Here is a 24238-nt window from a genome sequence, read left to right as displayed (position 1 = left end):
AATGTAAATCCAAAATTGACAAGTATGCAATACAAGAAGTAAAAGGCAAGTTAAGCGGTTAGAATATTTACAAATGTTAGTTTAGGGAGGACTCCACCAAACTCTCATTCATGGATGAGATGTCAAGGGGGCATAGCCAAGGTGTTGTTGATGTTGCTCAACACCGTGTAGAAGTAGTCGAAGGCTTGTTCATTGTTATGATAAAGATCTTCAATCGACCTTTGCACATTGTTATCTTCATCGTGGTGACTTGAGTTAAGATGGTCACCAAAGCCTTGGTCTATAGCATTGCCAATGTAGGGATTGACTAACCCATCGAATTCGTCATCCCATAGACCACATACTTCACTAGCTTGATTCCCTATAGTATCATGAGTTGATGGAAATAACACCTCTTTCTTGTCGTCATGGCCAATGAGGCCTTCTTCTTCTCTTGTCATGAGTGGTGGTGAGCTATTCAAGCTCACTTTGCTTTGAAAATTTCATTGCTTCTTGGACGGAGCATCTTGGAGATTATCCACTTTCTTCTTCCATATGGGTGGTGATTCTTTACCCATAGCTTGATCTTTGCATTGAGATGCAAACTTCTTCCTATCACTTTCTCGTCTATAATGATCGATCATGAAACATGGCTCATGTAAGCGGGGAGCTCTCATTGTCTTGTCAAGGTTAAAAGTGATTGTTTCATCTCCCACTTCAAGTGTGAGCTCTCTATGTTTCCCATCAATCACCGCTCCCGCGGTATTTAAGAAGGGTCTTCCTAAAACGATAGGAATGTTGGAGTCTTCCTCCATGTCAACAATAACAAAGTCCACCGGGATGAAGAACTTGCCAATTCTTACCGGCACATCCTCGCATACCCCTAAAGGTGTCTTTGTTGATCGATACGCCATTTGAAGCGTGATATTAGTGCACTTGAGCTCTCCCATTCCTAGCCTCTTGCATACCGAGTATGGCATGACACTTACACTTGCCCCAAGGTCACATATTGCTTTGTTGATTGTAGTGTCGCCAATGGTGCAAGGAATACAGAAACTTCCCGGATCTTTGAGCTTTGGAGGTGAACTTTCTTGTAGAATAGCACTACTCACTTTAGTGAATGCAATAGTCTCTGCTTCCGGATGGATTTCTTCTTTGTAAAAATATCTTTCATGTATTTCGCATAGGCCGGAACATGATTGATTAATTTCGTGAATTGAATTCAGACTTCTAAGTTCTTCACAATCACCATGAAATTTCCAAGTTCTTCATCAAACTTAGGCTTAGCTTGACGACTTCAAAATGGAAGTCTAATCACAATAGGCTCTTTTTCTTTAGCATTCTCTTCATTCTTCTTCTTTGAAACTTCTTGAATGGTGGCTTCTTCTTCCTTAGAGTTCTCCACAACTCTTTCCTTGTTACTAGCATCCACAATGTTTTCATCAATTGGCTTTTTTGGCCCTTCATACCTTACACCACTTCTCAAATGGATGGCACTCACCGACTCATGTCTTGGGGGATTACTTTGAGGTGGTAATTGCCCCTTTTGTCTTTGAGAGCTAGAAGATGCTAATTGAGACATTTTGGTTTCCAACATCTTTGTGTGGGCTAGTATGTTGTTGATGGTGATATCTTTTGCTCTGCTATCTTTTTGCATTTGAGAGAAGAATTCTTGTTGATTGTTTTGCATTTGGAGGACCGCTTTTTGAACATCAAAGCTTTGGTCATTGGATTGATTGTATGATGGTTGATTTTAATAACCTTGGCTTTGGTTGTAAAAGGGTCTTTGAGCTTGATTTCTCATTGGAGGTGGGGTGTATGTTGGTTGAGGATTTTGAACATTTTTGCTTTTGTATAAAAGATTTGGATGGAATTTGTATTTTCATTGTAATAGTTGAAATAAGGGGTGCCACATTTGTATGCTTGGAAAGCATTGACTTATTCACTTGTTCCCCTACATTCACTTTGGTCATGTCCCAAAGTTCCACACCTCTCACATACTCCACTTGGAATTGAGGATGATGCCACCATAGCATTAACATGTTGTTTGGGTGATTTGGAGGCCTCATCAAGTTTAGCCATAGCCTTCTCAAACTTCAAATTGATGGTGTCAATATGAGCACTTAGTTGAGCACCCAATTGAGTAATGGAATCTACCTCATGCTTTCCTCCTCTAGTAGCCTTCTGAGGCCTACTATATTGCGAGTTATGAAACCGCCCTTTCTTCAATTTTGTTCCATGTTTGACTGTCATCAAATTCGGTAAACATACCATGGGATCCCATATTGAGAATGTTTTGGGAGTCTTCATATAGACCATTCCAAAATTGTTGCACAAGGAACCACTCGCTAAGTCCATGATGTGGACAAGAACGACAAGTGTCCTTGAATCTCTCCCATGCTTCATACAATGATTCCTCATCCCTTTGTTTGAACCCGGTGATTTGTGCTCTCAACACATTAGTCTTCTCCGGAGGATAGAATTTCTTGTAGAAAGCAAGTGCCAATTTCTTCCAAGAATCAATACTAAGAGTAGCCTTGTCTAGGCTTTTCAACCATTTGTTTCGCGGTACCAATAAATGAAAAAGAAAATAAGACTCATCGGATTTGGTCTTGAGTAACTCCGGTTTGAGAAATCGCATCACAATAGTCACAAAAAGTCTTTATATGAGAGTGAGGGTCCTCACTAGGCATCCCCCCAAATTGACTTCTCTCAACTAGTTGTATAAATGTGGATTTGGCAATGGAATTACTGGTTAAGTGTTGTGGTGTAGGAGTACCATTTGGTAGGTTCTCCTTGGTTGGTACGAAATGTGATGAAAATTTAGGCATTGTGGGTTGATTTTGTGGTGGGTTTTTTTATTGGATTGTCCACTCCTTCTCTTGCAAAATGGTTGGTAAACTCAATGTTATTTGGTTGAGTGTCCACAATTTCTCCAATACCTCTCAAAGTACCTCTAGCAAGTCTTCTATTATTGGTCAAAGTTCTTTCAATTTCGAAATCAATAGGTAATAGATTACCTTGTGATCTCCTAGTCATGCAAAATATCAAACAACTCGAAAACAATTAGAACAACCTTGAGGAGATTTAATTCCCCAAGGTAAAGAAAGACACAACTAAAAACAATTAATGAAAATCAAATCAAGTTAACACCGTCCCCGGCAACGGCGCCATTTTTGGCTCGTGATATAAACTTCGTCGTCAAAAGCTACCAACCAAAACAATATTTATAACTTCACAAACTACTCTTAGTAAAGAGGCAAGTAAAGGTCGGATCCCAAGGGACGGGTATTGATGTAGGATTTTCAATTGCAAATGGTTGTGTCTAAGGGTGTCATAATTTGGGTTGAGATAGGAGATCAACTAAACTAATCAACAATATAAAAGTAAGGTAAAAACAATTAAGGTAATTAAAATGAGATATAAACAATTGATTAAAAGCACTAGGGTGTCATTGGTTCATAGGGGATTCATGAGAGTTGATCATACAAACATGTTCTCTACTAGATGTAAGCACTTATTGTTGTGATGGGATCGAGTTGGTGTATAAGCTTACAATCCCTAAGAAGGTTTGGGTCCCGGAACCGAATCGATTAGATTTTACAACACCTACAAGTCGACTTAGTCCTTCCTATTCAACTATATGCATGGTCTAATGAGACTCCAGTTAGTTTATAAGCTTACAAGTCTCATTGAAAAGATAGGTGATGGGTAAAAAATGCAAGGATTCATAGGCTCGCATTTCATCAAGCATAACATGTGCATAAGTTGAAATCACAACAAGCAAGCAAATTAATTATGAAAACATATTAGATTAAGCATGAATCAATCCCCATGTTGGTTTCCCCTAATTCTCCATTAATCCTAGTTAAGGAAACTACTCACTCATTATCAAGTTTAACATGCTAACAAGGTTGTCAATCATACTATCAAAGCAAAGCATGATGAATAAATGAAAATGATTAAAAATAATTAGACAAGGTTAAGAGAGAAATATACCTATGAAGATGATTCCAATTAATAAAGCAAAGAATAATAGAAGTACTTGATGATTGATGGAAGGTTGTCAATCCTCCAAATAAACTCAAATAATCTTCTAATTACCCAAAATAAATGAAGAACAATAGAGAAATTAAGAAAATATTAATATTGAGATTTGTATTAAGACATGATTAAGAATGGATTACAACTTAATTAAGAGAGTATTAAGGATTCATAAGACTTGATTAGGAATTGGTTACTAATTGATGCTAATCTAGGTGGTACAATGGGGTATTTATACTAAAGATTAAGTACAAAGGTTAGGGTTACTAAGGGCTTAAATGACTATTAAGTCCTTAAGAAAAGTTGAGGAAATGCTCCTCTCGAAGGAAAAGAGCATATCCGTGTTGCTAGTCTTGCCACAATCTGTGCGTCCTGAGATGTGGCACGGGCTCTCTGACCTATGATCCGAGCGGATTTTCTGGAAGACGCTCAGATCCTTTAGCTACAAGACGAGCGTCTTGGCAGGGAGACGCTCGGATGGTGGTGATGGGAGATGCTCGGATCGTGTGTGATCCACTCGGATTCCTCGGCAGACTACTTCTCTTCTTTTTCCTCCTTCACAATCCGCAAGGATCATTTCAGGGATGCAAGGATCCTTTCATCATTGCCCATTTCACTTTATTATCTACATATGCCTTCTAGTGATGTCTTCTATTTGATGCTTGGTCATTAGATGCAATCAATTTAGCTCCATTTCTCCATATAAATGCAAGGTTAGCACTCCTTTCCTATCAAGGGGACAAAACCTCAAAGAATATGCAAAATGGGAAACTAAAGATAGTAAATGACCTAATTATGCAATATAAAGCATAGGAACGAGGTTAATTCGGGGACTAAATGTGCTCAAATATGAGTCACATCAGTTTCCCAACGCATGTTTTACGCGGTAAATATCGTTAGCTACGTATTTGCAAAAGTTATAAAAGTTAAATATTTTTAATGTACTCGTAAAGACGAATTAAACAAGATCTCACATGAATATATTTTCACTTACGTATTGAGAGAAAATTGATAGTGAATGCTCACTTGTGAATAGTGTGTAAAATAGAAAAGGGCATTGTGGAGTTGAATGGAGGGAGTATTATGTAACTATTGAAAATAGAAATACATAAATAGTCTCGTTTTTCGTTGTGTTTGGGAAGTGTAATGTAGCACTCTACCGCTAGAGAAAAGTCAAATAAAGTGCTTTGTACAAAAAATAATACTCCATCCTTTTCTAAATAACATTCACCCTTTTTTTTTCATTTATTCACAATACTTTCTCTCTTTCCTTATTTCGTAAGGTTTTTTATTTATTTTAATCACTCACCCTCACAACAATACCCTAAAATACCAATACTTTATCTTATTTTAACCATCTCACCCCACAACAATACTTATTTTAATCACATCATCCCACAATAATACCACACATTACCTTCCCTCTCTCCAATTACCTAATGTAACACCCCCACCAACCAAGGAGCCTTAACAAGACCGTCCCTAGCAGTTATGGGTTTTACCATCTTGGTTGCCCGAGGACAGTAATAATCAAATGTCGATAAAAGAAAGTTTATGTTATATTACAAGTGATTTAAACCAACAGGCGATATATAAAAGATACAACTCAAAACTACTATCTGCTATGTGAAACTATTTATGCCATGACTCGTGGTAGAATCATCCCTCCAAGCACCCAGTTAAGATCCATACATCAACCTGCTAAGACTGACTGCTCACCATATTGGATCACGGCAGACACAAAACAAGGAGACAACACAATAAACCACACAAGGTCAGTAACTGAGATAACATGTATATAAAAGCAGACACAACACAAGTACAACAACAGACACCCCACACCTCCTCCAACCACACACACATCTGACTGTCCGAAGGTCCAGTCCTGCCAGTGGGGGACCGCAGCCGCTCCCTGCACCTAAGCCCCGCTCATCAATCCGAGCGATAAACCCATGTTCCTTAATGTGCACATCTCTTTTGTGGCGGGTTCCACAGAAGGCGAATCAAGGGCGTGAAGCCACTCCTGCAAGTAACTCCACTCAGCCGAGGACGCACCTCGAGAATCACAGACAAACAACCACAACTAACAGTACAAACAACCATCACCAACTATTATTCCAACACCATGTTAATCAACTACCACAACCAGTCAACAATACAGACACTAAACCAACCAAACAACATCAGCAGACTCTCTAGACAATCAAAGTACTGAGTAGGCGAACCTACCTTTAGCAAAATGCAGCGAATCCGCGTCCGACCACAAGATACCTATCAACCACGAAAACCACCTATACAACCACTACAACCACCTATTACTACCACTATAACCATGACTAAAAACAAAGATGACGATGATGATGATGACAACATACCTATACAAAGAAATCCGGCGTCAAGACCACTACCCGACTCAAGCATCCCATCCCAAGGGCGTACTCGCTCACAAAGGCATCAAGGGGGTGAACCATGGTGAAGGAGAAGAGAGATGACGGCATTTAGGTTTAGGAAGAAGATAGAGAAATGATTTGGGGTTTCACGATTTACGATTTATAATTCCCCGCTGTATACCCGTTACTCGATCGAGTAACCAACTTACTCGATCGAGTGACCTCTACTCGATCGAGCTCCCAAGCTACTCGATCGAGTAGCCTCAGCTAGATCGAGTAACAAGCACACAAAGACTCACATCGTAGCAAGTCACCACTCGTAAGGTTTTCGAAGGTCAAAAAGGTGTCTAAGGTCAGTCAACATCAGTCATCGGGTCTCTAAAATGACGGGTATTACAGTCTTCCCCCTTTAAAAAGAACTTCGTCCCCGAAGTTCGACTCATCCTCCCCCACGACACAAGGTCAGAGGAACCAAGGCAACCACCACTGTTCATCCGACACAAGTCAACACAACCGTTTAGAAAGACCATCTCGCTATGAATGTTCATCAACCATCTTCATTACCTATCTTAGCACATATTACGCAAAACAACTTCCTATCAAATCATCAACTTCCTATTGAACCACTAAACACACATTGTATACAAGAACAACCAACTCGACTATTACTTACACACACTTCCTGTTATTACTCATATGTAAACTAATACAATTACCAGTCTATTCCTCCATCGATTACTTGTCAACAACCATCAGTTACAAAACACCCAAACGCAATAATTCTATTACAGATACACAACAGCATCTCATTCATTCCACTCAATCATACTAATTCTTTTATTATAGTGAAAACAAAATTGTGAACAAGTACTTGAAAACAAAATACAACACATGCTAGTTTATTCAACAATTGCAAACTACTACTCAATTATACACTAACCATTACGAAATTACCCAAACAACCATTTAAAATACTATAAAATTGTCATAAAAATACTATAGAATTGCTATAATTACGTCATTTTCCCATACGACATTACTCTTCCCCTCTTAAAAGGAACTTCGTCCCCGAAGTTCACCATCAAAACAACCTTAATTATTACACAAGTCGATAAATTATTATTCCACATTGACATGACGAACGAACCATATTACACATTTGACTCATGTCAACCACGATACTTCCTTGACATTACATAAAGATGACTGATATATATATGAAACTATCGTCAATGTGAACAACACAACAAGACATTCTATCATCAACTATCAGCCGTGTGATCAATTACTTTCTTATACGACCAAACAAATTAGGCAACAAGGATTATAACTATTATACACTACATTACCTGAGACAATTTGGTTTAACATTACCGAAATTGTACACTACATTACCGAAATTGTATAAATCATACAGATATGCACAACTGTATAACTACCTCTGAGGTGGGATAATGATATAACATACCCACAATAAGAAACATTATAACAAGAATCACAAAATTGGTGATATAAATGAATTTTAAAATGAAATAAATATCCTACCGGGTTACTCGATCGAGCTCGTAAGGCAGTCGATCGAGCTGGCTTTACTCGATCGAGTTCATCAGTTACTCGATCGAGTTAGCCGAGAGCAGAATGCATCCCACATGTCACCCCTGCAGTTACTCGATCGAGTGAGGGGCACTCGATCGAGTAGCCGTAGGTCGTTATCCCTCCAATTCACCACTTTGTAAGGCCAAAGCATCATATACATGAGTCGGAAATTCATTTCCGACACTAACAACCTGCATAAAATTATGAGAAACATCCAAAATACGGCCTTATGGCCAAAATACAAACCAAAGTCTAACAAAGTACTAACAACCAAGTGCTAAGCAATAACAAGTCATCAAACCGAGTACTAAATATAACAAATCCATAGGAATGAGTATATGTAAACCAAGACCAAAGAAATAAACATCACTCCATGGCCTGCTCCTCCATCTTCGCATCACAACCACCGCCTCCGGACGTGCCAGCTCTAGTTGTACCCTCACCCGTGATGCCACCAGTGCCAGAATCGTGTGGCAATGGCACCACAACTCTTGAAACGGGTGTCAGATGAGGCCATCAAAGCTAAGCTAGCACACATTATGGCTGGGGCACTGAGAGAGACTCTCTGGGCTAGGGTGGGGTTAAGGTAGGCAGCAAGCAACATCACCTCATGTAAGTTAAGCTTACTCACATCTCTCCGGTCATAGAGTAAACAAGTCAAGGCACGAAGACAGATCTTTAAGGTGACATGTTAGACATCGTTTATCAACATGTTGCTGAAGGTGGGGGGCGGGCATGCCGGTAAATCAAGGCATGAAACTACTGGCTCCACACTCAGTCGGGATGTCCCTAAGAGCTCACTTCTCCGGTCGGGCAAAGCCAAGGTGGGTGGCGAATGTATCCAGGGTCAAAAGAAAGCTAGTGTTCATGAGACGAAATTGGACGGTCTTTTCCGCCGCATCATAAAGAAAAGAACTCATAAACTCCAAGGTCAAAAAGGCATAGAAGTGTTTCCTAATACGGTACAACCCGGTCATATCCAAAGTCTCAAAGATGTGCCACACATCTGTATCCACCCCTAGGTCCGTTAAGAGTGTGGTGTCGATACAACGGGTAGGTTTCTGATGACGTCTCTGTAATTTGACAAACGCATCTCTTTGCTTGAAATCAGCAAAGATGATGGTAAGGTACTACAGGCACAGATAGGACCGTAGGTTCCCCACTTCATTCATCAACCTCAGGATCAGAAGCCCTCCCCCTCTTACTCTGACGGGTACCAATTGTAGGTCTCGGCATCTGTTTTCAACACACATTTTAGGCACACAAAGAAACACTTACTTGAATGTACATAAACTTTCATGTATAACTATAGAAAAGAAAAACTATGTACACACTTTCACCAAACAATCCAAAAATTTCAAGTATACAACTCTCAAATTCTCATTAGACGATCTTTACAGCTACAACAATTTTGAAAGGTATGACATCAATTAACACATCAACTTCACAACTTCAAAGTATTAAACTTTCAAAATAGCTTCCCAAATAAGCAACCATCAAAAGGAATTGGGGGGATTTTCAGTTTGGGGGACTTTTAAGACGGAGTTTTAAGACAAAATTTTGAGCAAAATTCATCAAAATCAACACTAAACATGATACCCATAACATATATTATTTATTTTTCCCCCTTTCATATGCAAAAGACAAACAAAAATTCAATTTGAATCCCCAAACCGTGGAAATTTTGGTCCATTCAAACCCCCATATTGATTCGATTTTTCTACTTCTAGCATCAATAACCATCAAATTAAAGCAATTACTTCATGTTACAACAATTACAAGCAAGAATACATGTATACAAATCGAATTTTCAGAAAAACACCAACACTTTACATGTTTCTAATTGACTAAAAACATAAAAAAGCATGAACATTATTAACTTGAATGATTAGCAAGCGAAAAGGACGAATTAAATAAGAAGAATACCAAGGAAACAACACCAAATCACCAAGCTCTTGAGAGAAAAGAGAGATTTAGAGGAAATTAGGGTTTATGAATGAAGGAAAGTAAGAAGAAGGAAGATAGGAAAAGGGTATAAGAAACCCGTATAAACTCGTGTACTGTTCTCTTACTCGATCGAGTAAGTAGGTTACTCGATCGAGTGGCCTCTGCTCGATCGAGTTGGAGCTACTCGATCGAGTTTTCATTGGCAGATCCAACTTTTTCGACCTTATAGCTCCCTAAGTAGATCGAATAAGGTCTACTCGGTCGAGTAGGCACTTGTACTCGGTCACGCAAGGTTTGGTACACGGTTAAAAGTTACAACTGCAGTTAACGATTTCTGCAAAACAACAACTCGTGTCGATTCCAAAGGATATTTGGAAATCGTCACAGATTATTTCATTCATTCACAACACATTATTACTACTCCAATATAACTCAACGATTTCATCCGATCATTACACATATCATTCCACCCTATAACAAACATTATGCAAAACGATTCACCATGCCATCAACTTTTCGTACATGCAACCAACAGATTACTTCGCTTCTACTTATGTACTTGCAAATTCAACTATACAACATATATGTTTACTATAGTAAGCATTCATTTAATAATAAACCATCATATTTCATCCGAGTTTGCTAAGAATTCGATCATGTCACAACGAGTTATTAACTAAATTATTCGACTTAAATATGCCATATCACAAAAGTACTCAACAAATTCATCCATTGCCTAATTACTACTTGACAAACTCTATCATCCATTACAAGACTTACAATTCCTTTATGTACTCATACGCATACAAAGACTTACAACTCCTTATTATCATCACATTTTCCAATACTATCATGCATCTATCGGTGCTTTCACCATCTCTACTACATCCATACACACTTCCACTCAACCACAAACTTACACAGTTCCTCATCGCACTTACACATACTAAATGTTACCAGAGACTCCATCACAGTTATTTCCAACTTAATCATCATACACACTAAGCACATAATTCCCGACTCGATATTCCCGTATCCGTCGATATTGGAATTTATAGAGAACCCGACAAACACCCGATGATGATAGGACACATGTATTTATTAGTTGTCATTGTCATTATTTGGGTTCGTTTTACGATGTACAATGAGCGTTGTCAACGGAGTATTTTATTAATTTAAATGATATTTAAATTAAAGTTTTTTTAAGGTGAATTCATTTTACTTTCTTTTGAATTTATTTTCTCAAGTTTATTTTATTGAAAATAAAATAAATAATTGATTTGAAAAATCATTTTATGAGTGTATTTGATTTGAAAAATCATAGATTTTAATGTGTTAATCGATTTGAAAATCGAAAACTCGTTTTAACCACGCGTTTTGGAGCTCGATTATAGCTCGGTTTTTGAGCCCGTTTTCTTTACGAGTTGGCACGAATCTCGAGTACAATAACCAACCTAGGCCTCTACCCATCCAACCCCAGTTCAAACCCCCATACCCACGTTCCAAATCTCGTCCCAAACAAACACAAAACAGCCCAACTCTCTCCCTTACCCATGTTTGCATAGCCCATCGAAAGCCTTTCTAAACCGACTCAAACTTGGTCCAAACCCGCAACCCATAACTACCAACCCGTGCTCCACATTACCCACAACAACCCAGCACCTAGCCCACCACGAAATCAGCCCTTAAGCCCTCCAAACCGAAGCCCCAAGACATCCCTTTTCAATCCCGTATGCCCTGCTTTGGCAGCCCAAACCCCGTATCAAATCACCACTAAAACCCGTGCCCATGAACTAAGACTCTTACCCGACATCCATACCATATTACCCTAGCTTAAACACCAAGAAAAACCCTTCCAAAACCCTACACGAGCTCACAATAGCTGCTGGACAGCAGCAGCGAAACAGAGCAGCCCGACTGCTTATGGCTCCCTTTTACCCTACTTTAACTCCTTATAAATACCCCCCCTTCACCATACATTCATTCCTATAAGTTCTCTATACATACAACCTTCACTCACAAGCTTTAAACCCCAGAAACAAACCCTAATTGCCTCTCAAAAACCCTCGACAAAACCGACATACAAACTGAGAATCAGTTTGTGTGTCCTCTTTAAAACCCTTCGTTCTCCCTTCAAACCTCCATCAAAATTCGAGTTTCTTGTTCCAAATTAACCATACAATATCCATCTACACATTAGATAAAGATTTATGAGCAAAATTACCCTTGAGAGTACACGAATTCCCTCGAAAAACAGAGTGTTATACACTCTGTTTTCGCGGCTTTTCCCTGTCTGTCCAGTTCTGTTTGTGCTCGTTTTTCGTGCCCAATAACTCAAAACGAGCAGGGATTGTTTTAAGATCTCTGTTCCCCTCTCTTTCTAGTTTTCAAAACATCTTTTAAATCGAATTTTCACAGTGAAACTAGAGAGAAATCGCTGTTTGAAAGTTGCTGTCCAGATTCGATAAAAACGTGTTGTTTGCTTTGTTTCTTCGTCGACGACGGCCTCTCGAGATAAAATCTACCATCGATTATGACCCAAGACGGTGTCAACAATACATTTAGGTTGAGGGTGCATCAAATCCTCCTCTTTCTCCCATTTATTTCGTTTTTTTATGTTTGTTTTTTTATTGTTTCGTTTTATTTCGTTTATCGTTTTTATTTATCGTTTAAATTAACTATGAAACTAGTTTAGTCCGAGTATGAGTTAAAGTACCACCATGAACACCCGCGTTGACTTGAGATGGGAAAGAAACCGCTACATCAGTCGGTCATACACCCCCGTCTCATTTACATATCCTCGTGTTCAAGGTAGGGCATTAATAAAACGAGTTCTAACTTCGCTCTTCGCTTTTGACCCCTCTTTTGTTTTGTGTGATTCGACCCACCTTAGGACCCGTCACATGTTAGTATGACCTCTGATTGTTAACATATAACTCATTTAGATGACATTAGACCAATTTGATAACCTAATTAGACACATTAGGGTACATCGACGTAGCTTTAAAAATCAACTAACAATTCTCAGAACTTAATTGAATGCATCTCTCTTTTCACCTAATTTCTCGCTAGTATAAGAGTGCGTGATTAGCACCTTCTTATTAACACTCGATGAGTTAAATTAATTAGCAAACTTGACCTAATTGGACCCCTTTAGGCCGTGTAGAATGCGCGTTTGCAAGGTATCTTTTCAAATCGATCAACGTCGTTTCTAACTTGTTTTCTAGCCCGCTTTCGAACTTGTTTCGCTATCAATCGATCTAACTAATGAACCTGACCTAGGACCTAGGGTTGGACGTGGCTTTAGGCCGTGAGGCTTGGCCGTGTCCTTTGGTTTTTCTTGTTTCGTTTGTTTTACAACGTTCGTTCTTTATTTGTTTTGTCGCTTGTAATTTGTCGTTTGTTATCGAGTTGTAATTTTCGAGTTAGCTTTCTTTTATCGAGTCAAAACCTCTTTCAAAACCTTAGTCTTGTTTGGTTAGATGGTTGTGCCCCAATGCATGTAAGAGCGTAGTAAATCTCATGTTGTTTAAAGCAACATGGCCCGATTTATGCTAATGCATGCTTCGGTGCGTGGCCTTATGTCTAATTCGATGAGATTAAGTGAAAGCACACATTACGAGGAGTGACCCAAGGCCGTGAGTCATGTAAGCCGTGGGCCACCCCCCTTGTGCACGTTTCCCTAGGCCGAATTGGCCGTGTAATGCGTCATGTACGGTTTTGTGTATAGCGTTGTATTTTAGATCGAGTTGTATCTTTAATTCCTCGTTGTGTCAGCATGAAATGCCTGGGTTGTAATAGGGTAGATCCCAACGGCTCCCCTATTCCCATCAAGCCTTGTTTGTTTCGTTTATATGTTGTTAGATCAATCAATCCACGTGCTAAATTACAACTTTGACAAAGTTAGTTTAGTTGCATCTAAATCGACATAGAAACTTCACATGTTAGGGTTTTGAAAACGATGTTTGCATATCATATATCGTAGTAGCTATGACCTTGTTTGAAATCCGACACTTGACTTAGTAGAGGCCGTTATCGACGGGCGGGGTTAGGTGTCCGTATGGGCTTCCTAACACGTACCCTCACCCCTTACTCAAGATCTATGGTTTGTGGATCCGTCTAAATACCATTGGATTACGAGAGTCATTCAAATCGAGTGATATAGGGTGCAAGTCTTTATCTTTAATCACTCGTAGTCGATTGGCTTTATGCTTTTCGATGAAAGGTGTAAAGTTGACTTGAACGGTTCAAAGTTCCCATAAAACTTGGTGGCGACTCTAATTTGTCTTAATTCGATTCGAAAGAACCTCGAGTCGATTATGCCTAGTGTGGATCCCGCGGACGCAGTTCCCGAGGGCCTTGTCCACAGTTTGGCGACTCCACTGGGGAAAAGAGGACTAGTTACACTTTGTTTCTAGGGTCTTTTCCTCCGAGGTGCAACTTGAAAAGAAAGTATTGGAAAGTAAAACATTACTCATAGTGCTACGATTCATGCATAAACCCTTAAGGACTTTCCCGGGCCGTCCCAGCGTTTCTTTGTGATGCGTGGGGGGCGACGTCCCACTATGCCAGGAACTCGCACATTGCTTGCTTCCGCTCCGCCTCGCGTGGTTCTTGATGGTGGGGATGCTCTTCTAGGTACTCTACCTAAAGGCCCTTGCTCTATAAGACCGCAAAAGGAGGGAGGGCATAGACCTTCTTGTAGAAGACTTGCCGAGACTTAGAGATGTCTAGGAGCATACATCCTTATAACATGAGAATGACAATGTGCAAGGTGTTTTTTTCGAGTCTTTTCAAATCTTCCATGTCCTTTTCAAAACCGAACTTTTGAACAACTTACTTTCAAAATAGCATGGTTTTAAAAATGCGGAATGCTGCCCAAATAGGACTATAAATTTCGGCCAAAATGAGCTTTTATAGCCGGCATGCTACCCATTTCAAATCTCATTTTCAAATCAATCCTTCGTTTTTCAAAATCAATCCAAAATGCCTCTCAAACCTCAACCAAGCATGAAATGCGTCAAGTCGTGTCCGGGTCATGGCTGTGTTAGGCCGGGTGTGTTTCGTTCTAAGAGTCTAGAACACGACCTTGTTGGGTCACCCAAGCTCACCTCTTGGGCCTTGAGTCATGCTGGTCGACCATTTGGTCTAGGATAGTCCACAGAAACGCCCAAGCTAGGCCATTTAGGGCGTTTCACCCGAACCTATGGGCTATGTTAGTTCAATCACGAGTTTAGTCACACCGAGTCCGGTTTAGATTCGAGCTATGACAGCTTGAGTCATGTCGTTTTGTCGAGTCTAAAATGAACCAAGGTCTAAATCCAACCGTGAGTCGAACCTTTGGTTAGTCAGTCTCAAGTCGAGTCTTTGTTTGAGTCAAGTTGGGGTCGTGTCCTTAAGTGTGCAGGCGCTCTTACTTTAAATATTGACTCAGTACGAGGTTTTCTTGTAGAAAGGCCGCCAAAAACCCGACGTCAAGCAATGGAAGATGCTGTTAACAAGCTCACTGAGGCCGTGAACCTCATGATGACCCGAATGGATGTAATCGAATCTAAGCTGGGTGAAGATTCCCCTTTATCTACCCCACCTCTGACTGATCTGGAGAAACGGTTCAAGTTCATTGAAGACCGTCTGAAACTCTCCAAGGGGAAGAACATCCACTATGAGAATGCTAGGGCCTGTGCCCCAGTTCAGGATAAGTTGCCCACGAACATGGTACTCACTGACATCCCAAAGTTCAAAGGCACCGAAGATCCAGTCCACCATGTTAAGGCCTATAAAAGGTACTTAGCACTGAAGGGAGTACCTGCAGACATGCTCTCTGAAATTTTTGCCCAATCTCTGGATGAACACCCGAAGGCGTGGTTCTATAATCTTGACCTTAAGAACTTCCCCACTATCGAAGATATTACGGTGGAGTTCTGTAAGCACTATGTTGACAATGTTGAGATTCAAACCAACATAAGGACTTTGGAAGTAATGACACAGAAGGAAAAAGAGGGCTTTACTGAATTCCTCGCAAGATGACGCGCTGAAAGCGTAAAACTAGCTAAGAAGCCTGATGAAGTTGAAATGGTAGATAAGTTCGTGAAGAATTTACGACACCTTTCCGTAATGCTCGAAATACTGAATTTTGGTTCTTTCAAAGAATTGATAAGAATCGGGATAAAGGTAGAGGACGATGTCCGAATTGCTGAAGCTGAGAAGCCAAAAGGCTACCAAAGGGCCTCGTCATCTAAGGCAAAAGCACCGGCAGCGGCCCACTTTGTTGAAACTGTCAATCTCTTAGATGGACAGTCAAAAAGGCCTCCGCGCCAAGCTCCGAGGGTATTCACCGATATCGGGTGCACTTACGCCTACGCTCTCCAAAGGCTCATGGCCCAAGGAAAGTTGAAGCCCATTGGTCCAACTCCGGATCCACCTACTGAACAACAAGGCAAATGGTATAAACCAAATGCCTACTGTGCCTTTTATCAAGGGAAAGGCCTTGATACTGAAAGGTGCTATCGACTGAAGCACGAAATCCAAGACATGATTGAGAATGGAACACTCCCGATCCCAACTGTTAAACCCAATAACATCACCAATCCATTTGGCGATCACGCCAACTTTGTTTCTGTCGAAGACAATGTCGATTATTCCCATCTTATCCGCCCATGTCACTTGAAAGGGGTGTTTATCGGGAAGATATTTGTGGATTGCTTTGAATTCTTGCCAAACCCGAAGAATGAAATTCAAGTCGGGAGTCTTGCTCCAGAATGTACTCCTCTCGTTAACGAAGTTAATAAAAGACAATTCGATTCACCGACCTTCATCATTGGCGTAGATCCTCAGAGGACTACCTTGGGATGGAGGCAGACCATCAAAGGGATCAAGGACTAGAACCGAGCATCTAAGCTGACAGCTGAACAAGGGAAAGCTCAAGACCAGATTTGAGAAATTATGAGTCGGGATCTGTTTTCTTTTCTTAGTCGAGTCGAGTCTAGGACTTTATTTTCTTGAAGTTGAGTCGGTTGTCTCGCGATGACCTAGGGTGTGTCCTAGGAATCGTTCCTTTGAGTCTGTTAAGCAATTGCCTTTCCAATAAAAGTTGCAGTTTCGTTTCCAAATATCCCTTGTTTTCAATCCTCAATCATTCCAAAAACATGATAAAATGCACAACACACTCAAAGAGATCCCTGGGGTAGAAATATGTCCCGTTTCAAAATGTAAGGTACACTAGGATCCCGTGTTTGATTCCTTTACCTATTCCATGTCTGGTGGTAGAAAACCTCCATCTAAACCAATGTTTGTGACAAGCTTTTAGATGATTCTATGACAAACCAAGACTAGCTCCTTGTTTCCCCTATCGGTGATGGAAGGCAAGCCTTTTCCCCAACAAAATCATCCCATCTCGAAGAGAGAAGATATCAACCCGTTCTAACAAGGAATTGTTAGTTCCTACCCAAATTAGTTGGCGAAGCCCAGTTTTCAAGGTGTATCCATTTGTGACTAAGGGAATGAATAGAAGACAATTTTCAAGAAGAGAAGAAAAAAGATGAAAAAGAATGAAAAGATAAAAAAAAAGGACGAAAAAAAAGCAAAAGAAAAAAATGAAAAATGGAAAAAGAAAAGAGATGAAAAAGAAAAAGAAAAAAGAGACAAAAAGAAGAAAGAAGAAGAAAAGAAAAGAAGAAAAGAAATGTCGAAATATTGATCGGAGTTCAAAGGCGAAGCCAAAATGGTCAGGTAGTGCCATCAGCAGTCATCCATACCCCTAAGTCCTTCCCGAGGCAGTTACAAGGGATTAGTTAGGGATTCTGAGAATCAGTCATCTTGTGTTAGTACATCCAAGCTTTTAGGGTCCAGACATGGAAATTTGAACCCACATCATTTCCCAACCCATTTTGCACTCGTGGTTCATCAAACCCGAGACACCCATTCCAACCACATCAGCAGCCATAGCCCTTGGCCTTAGCACCACAAAACAAACCTTCAGAATGATGGTTAACCATTCCAACTTGTTATTACCAAACTCCACATCCCAAAAGATCCAAGCCTTTTACACCCAACCCTAGACACGTGATACAATGGTACCTTACAGGCTAGAATGGGATATGACATGATACCTTAGGTGAAACCTTCGAGTGTGTACACACAATCAAAATGCCACGTTTATGCACCTTGATCGAACTACGTCGGATTTGATTTCACTCCACGCGAATACGTAGGCAGTCCTTCTGAACAAGGGATTCAATCCACCCGTCATCCAAGTTGTCATCTTGTCGGTTTCTTACGGGTCTTAACCAAGTATAAATGAAGCCACCTTTGTTTGAGTTGGTCTTAGTACTCAATGTAAGCTAGGATAAGGATATAGGTTCGGATGAATAGTATCAAGTCTCAGAATGAGCTTTATCTAACGGTTTAGGAAAAGATGCTGAATCATATAGATGTGGATTTGTGTTGGGAACAAAAAATATGAAAAACCCGCTGAAAAGAAAGAAGGCGTGGAAGAAAAATAGTAAAAGCCCGCTGAAAAGAAAGAAGGCGGTGGTAATAAATGATGAAAACTCGCTGAAAAGAAAGGAGGCGAGGAGAAGACTGACAGGATGTTCCCAACAGGAGTGATGTGTGATGTCTAAGTATTCTAATAAAATCAACCTGTGTTTAGTGTCTAGGCGAAGCCAACGTTGTTGCTCCGTTGAGTTTAATCCACCCTGTCAATGCCAAGTGATCTTGATTCCCATGTGCCCTTGGGAGCACGGCCATGCCATACGATATCCCTGTCTCAAGTCCGATGGCCTTGTGATTCCCGTTTGCCATCTTTCGGCGCCAGAATGGCCAATTCACATTTCTACCCCCAACAAGTCAATAATTGAATTTAAACTCGTGCACACTTACGGTTTTATTTTCCTTTTTTGTTTTACGGTAGCGGGCTACGCCCACGTTATTTACGGGTCATACAGAGTGTCTGAGTCGTATTTCATGCTCACCAATCAAGGTTCGATTTCAAAAATTTCAAAATTTCAAAATCACAAAAACTTTTTGCGAATCTTTGTGGGTCGATGACCCAATCTTTTGAAATTCAAAATTTCAAATTCAATTTTTGAAAGGTCGATGGCCCAACATTCCAAGTGATGTCAAATTCAAACTTCGGGTCGATGGCCCAGTTTTTCAAAATTTTCAAATTTAATTTTTGGGTCGATGACCCAGTATTTCAAATGATCCAATTTCAAGATCGATGATCCAAATGTGCTTATATGATGATTATTGCTTGTACATTTTCTGTGTTTCAAATATAGCAGGATGTGCTTCAACTGGGGGGCTCTAAAGTCTTCGACTTTAGAGCCATTACAGAATCAGGGGCTCTGCCGTAGGCTTCGAGACCATTATCAGGATGTAAAGGATGACATCCACCAAGAATTCAATTCAATACAAGAGTATGAAATGGAAGAATTCCGTAGCTGAAAGCAAATGATGAAAGCGGCGACAACCTCCTTGGAAAGTCCCGTCCTGTTCGGACAAGCGCCAAAGAGATGATAAATTTTGGGCAAATGTCGTGAGATGATGAATTTTGGACATACGCCCGGAGATGATAAACTTTGGGCATGTGTCGGCGATTTGCCGAACTACGACGCGGTTTGATTCCATCGAAACGGATACGTAGGCGCCCGAGGATAAGGCTCAACCCACCATATATGCAGTTTTAGGGGTCGACGACCAATGATGACAATTTGACGCAACGAAGCAAGAGTTAATCCCCGACGACGTTTTTCGGTATGATCTCTTCTTATGGTCAAGGCGAGCTTATATACGCAAGTCTAATGGACTATAAACGACCCGAGAATCCTCGGTCGAGAGGGACTGGGGTATACTTTGACTTTCGCCTTGTCCAAGCCTCAGTCAAAGTGGGGCTCTGTAGATACCCGTATCCGTCGATATTGGAATTTATAGAGAACCCGACAAACACCCGATGATGATAGGACACATGTATTTATTAGTTGTCATTGTCATTATTTGGGTTCGTTTTACGATGTACAATGAGCGTTGTCAACGGAGTATTTTATTAATTTAAATGATATTTAAATTAAAGTTTTTTTTAAGGTGAATTCATTTTACTTTCTTTTGAATTTATTTTATCAAGTTTATTTTATTGAAAATAAAATAAATAATTGATTTGAAAAATCATTTTATGAGTGTATTTGATTTGAAAAATCATTGATTTTAATGTGTTAATCGATTTGAAAAATCGAATTTGAAAATCGAAAACTCGTTTTAACCACGCGTTTTGGAGCTCGATTATAGCTCGGTTTTTTAGCCCGTTTTCTTTACGAGTTGGCACGAATCTCGAGTACAATAACCAACCTAGGCCTCTACCCATCCAACCCCAGTTCAAACCCCCATACCCACGTTCCAAATCTCGTCCCAAACAAACACAAAACAGCCCAACTCTCTCCCTTACCCATGTTTGCATAGCCCATCGAAAGCCTTTTTAAACCGACTCAAACTTGGTCCAAACCCACAACCCATCACTACCAACTCATGCTCCACATTACCCACAACAACCCAGCACCTAGCCCACCACGAAATCAGCCCTTAAGCCCTCCAAACCGAAGCCCCAAGACATCCCTTTCCAATCCCGTATGCCCTGCTTTGGCAGCCCAAAACCCGTATCAAATCACCACTAAAACCCGTGCCCATGAACTAAGACTCTTACCCGACATCCATACCATATTACCCTAGCTTAACCACCAAGAAAAACCCCTCCAAAACCCTACACGAGCTCACAATAGCTGCTGGACAGCAGCATCGAAACAGAGCAGCCCGACTGCTTATGGCTCCCTTTTACCCTACTTTAACTCCTTATAAATACCTCCCCTTCACCATACATTCATTCCTCTAAGTTCTCTATACATACAACCTTCATTCACAAGCTTTAAACCCCAGAAACAAACCCTAATTGCCTCTCAAAAACCCTCGACAAAACCGACATACAAACTGAGAATCAGTTTGTGTGTCCTCTTTAAAACCCTTCGTTCTCCCTTCAAACCTCCATCAAAATTCGAGTTTCTTGTTCCAAATTAACCATACAACATCCATCTACACATTAGACAAAGATTTACGAGCCAAATTGCCCTTGAGAGTACACGAATTCCCTCGAAAAACAGAGTGTTATACACTCTGTTTTCGCGGCTTTTCCCTGTCTGCCTAGTTCTGTTTGTGCTCGTTTTTCGTGCCCAATAACTCAAAACGAGCAGGGATTGTTTTAAGATCTCTGTTCTCTTCTCTTTCTAGTTTTCAAAACATCTTTTAAATCGAATTTTCACCGTGAAACGAGAGAGAAATCGCTGTTTGAAAGTTGCTGTCCAGATTCGATAAAAACGTGTTGTTTGCTTTGTTTCTTCGTCGACGACGGCCTCTCGAGATAAAATCTACCATCGATTACGACCCAAGACGGTGTCAACGATACTTGTAGGTTGAGGGTGCATCAAATCCTTCTCTTTCTCCCTTTTATTTCGTTTTTTTATGTTTGTTTTTTTATTGTTTCGTTTTATTTCGTTTATCGTTTTTATTTATCGTTTAAATTAACTATGAAACTAGTTTAGTCCGAGTATGAGTTAAAGTACCACCATGAACACCCGCATTGACTTGATATGGGAAAGAAACCGCTACATCAGTCGGTCGTACACCCCCGTCTCATTTACATATCCTCGTGTTCAAGGTAGGGCATTAATAAAACGAGTTCTAACTTCGCTCTTCGCTTTTGACCCCTCTATTGTTTTGTGTGATTCGACCCACCTTAGGACCCGTCACATGTTAGTATGACCTCTGATTGTTAACATATAACTCATTTAGATGACATTAGACCAATTTGATAACCTAATTAGACACATTAGGGTACATCGACGTAGCTTTAAAAATCAACTAACAATTCTGTAACTTAATTGAATGCATCTCTCTCTCTTTCACCTAATTTCTCGCTAGTATAAGAGTGCGTGATTAGCACCTTCTTATTAACACTCGATGAGTTAAATTAATTAGCAAACTTGACCTAATTGGACCCCTTTAGGCCGTGTAGAATGCGCGTTTGCAAGGTATCTTTTCAAATCGATCAACGTCGTTTGTAACTTGTTTTCTAGCCCGCTTTCGAACTTGTTTCGCTATCAATCGATCTAACTAATGAACCTAACCTAGGACATAGGGTTGGACGTGGCTTTAGGCCGTGAGGCTTGGCCGTGTCCTTTGGTTTTTCTTGTTTCGTTTGTTTTACAACGTTCGTTCTTTATTTATTTGTCGCTTGTAATTTGTCGTTTGTTATCGAGTTGTAATTTTCGAGTTAGCTTTATTTTATCGAGTCAAAACCTCTTTCAAAACCTTAGTCTTGTTTGGTTAGATGGTTGTGCCCCAATGCATGTAAGAGCGTAGTAAATCGCATGTTGTTTAAAGCAACATGGCCCGATTTATGCTAATGCATGCTTCGGTGCGTGGCCTTATGTCTAATTCGATGAGATTAAGTGAAAGCACACATTACGAGGAGTGACCCAAGGCCGTGAGTCATGTAAGCCGTGGGCCACCCCTCTTGTGCACGTTTCCCTAGGCCGAATCTGCCGTGTAATGCGTCATGTACGGTTTTATGTATAGCGTTGTATTTTAGATCGAGTTGTATCTTTAATTCCTCGTTGTGTCGGCATGAAATGCCTGGGTTGTAATAGGGTAGATCCCAACGGCTCCCCCATTCCCATCAAGCCTTGTTTGTTTCGTTTATATGTTGTTAGATCAATCAATCCACATGCTAAATTACAACTTTGACAAAGTTAGTTTAGTTGCATCTAAATCGACATAGAAACTTCACATGTTAGGGTTTTGAAAACGATGTTTGCCTATCATATATCGTAGTAGCTATGACCTTGTTTGAAATCCGACACTTGACTTAGTAGAGGCCGTTATCGACGGGCGGGGTTAGGTGTCCTTATGGGCTTCCTAACACGTACCCTCACCCCTTATTCAAGATCTATGGTTTGTGGATCCGTCTAAATACCATTGGATTACGAGAGTCATTCAAATCGAGTGATATAGGGTACAAGTCTTTATCTTTAATCACTCGTAGTCGATTGGCTTTATGCTTTTCGATGAAAGGTGTAAAGTTGACTTGAACGGTTTCAAGTTCCCATAAAACTTGGTGGCGACTCTAATTTGTCTTAATTCGATTTGAAAGAACCTCGAGTCGATTATGCCTAGTGTGGATCCCGCGGATGCAGTTCCCGAGGGCCTTGTCCACACACCCCACATTTCTCTATGAATACCCACCATCACACACTACAATCCTCACGCGAGCGTCAGCCCCTTCACCTCTCCCTTAAACTTCTAGACTCGACTTCCTAAGTCACAAAATCGACACGTGTTTCCGACCTACCGATCGTAAACACATGCCTTACACATATTGTTTGGTACCGTCGCCGTGCATTCGACTGACCCATTTGACCAACTCAATTCATCAATCAACATGTTTTAATTAACATATTTTCAACATATTTTCAAAACCAAATCCTTTTCTAAGGCACTCTTTTAAACTTCTTGATCGTGAGTAGTCGCTACGAGCAAACCGTCTCTAAAGTCGTCAACGTCGCAAATATCAATACACGTAAGTTTGAGGGTGTAAACAACTCATTTATTTCATGTCTTTACTATTTTTATGAGTTCATAAGCATTAACAATGCATAACACGATTCAAGTATAGGTTAGATGAGCCAAAACCGAGTTTTGGTCCGAGACAGAAGCCCTTTGCTATGCAAAGTGGCTCACGCCTCTTGTGGGTCTTGGGTCAGACTCATCCGTGTTTGTTCTCGTCTTTCCTCTTTATTTCATTTCTTATTTGTAATCGGATTTTACCATTTCACATGTTTCAAATCATTTTTATGACAAACTTTTTAGCCATAAGTCATAATCACCCTCGGTTCTTAATACCATGACGGTTGAATTCGTGACTCGGCGATATTAATTGGTTAATTACATTTTAAAAGAAATTCTTCTCTTTTATTTACCATTTTAATGCATTTTTATGTTAAACATATTTTGAGGATCACAAAAATCATCCTTGGTTTTTTATACCATGACGGTTTATTCCGTGACTCGATAATATTATTGGTTAATTACAAATTAATGGTATTTAAACCCCCTTTTATTTTATTTACCATTTTTCTCATTTGTTTACAGTTGTAAATATATTAGTCATAATTCATAATCATCCTAGGTTCTTTATACCATGTCGGTTTAACCCGAGTACAATGGCAAACTTGATTAAT

General features: G+C 40.1%; 1 non-coding gene across 1 annotated transcript; it reads left to right on the top strand.

Moving 5' to 3' along the window:
* Window positions 1-2330: 2330 nt before the first annotated feature.
* Window positions 2331-2437, top strand: LOC141635758 (small nucleolar RNA R71). Its single transcript, XR_012540420.1, has one exon. It is a non-coding gene; the product is annotated as a small nucleolar RNA R71 (small nucleolar RNA).
* The last annotated feature ends 21801 nt before the right edge of the window (window positions 2438-24238 follow it).

This window comes from Silene latifolia, chromosome Y (assembly GCF_048544455.1).
Source record: "Silene latifolia isolate original U9 population chromosome Y, ASM4854445v1, whole genome shotgun sequence".
Taxonomy (NCBI): domain Eukaryota; kingdom Viridiplantae; phylum Streptophyta; class Magnoliopsida; order Caryophyllales; family Caryophyllaceae; genus Silene; species Silene latifolia.
Note: the sequence above shows the minus strand (reverse complement) of the source record. Positions and strands in the feature narration are given on the sequence as shown.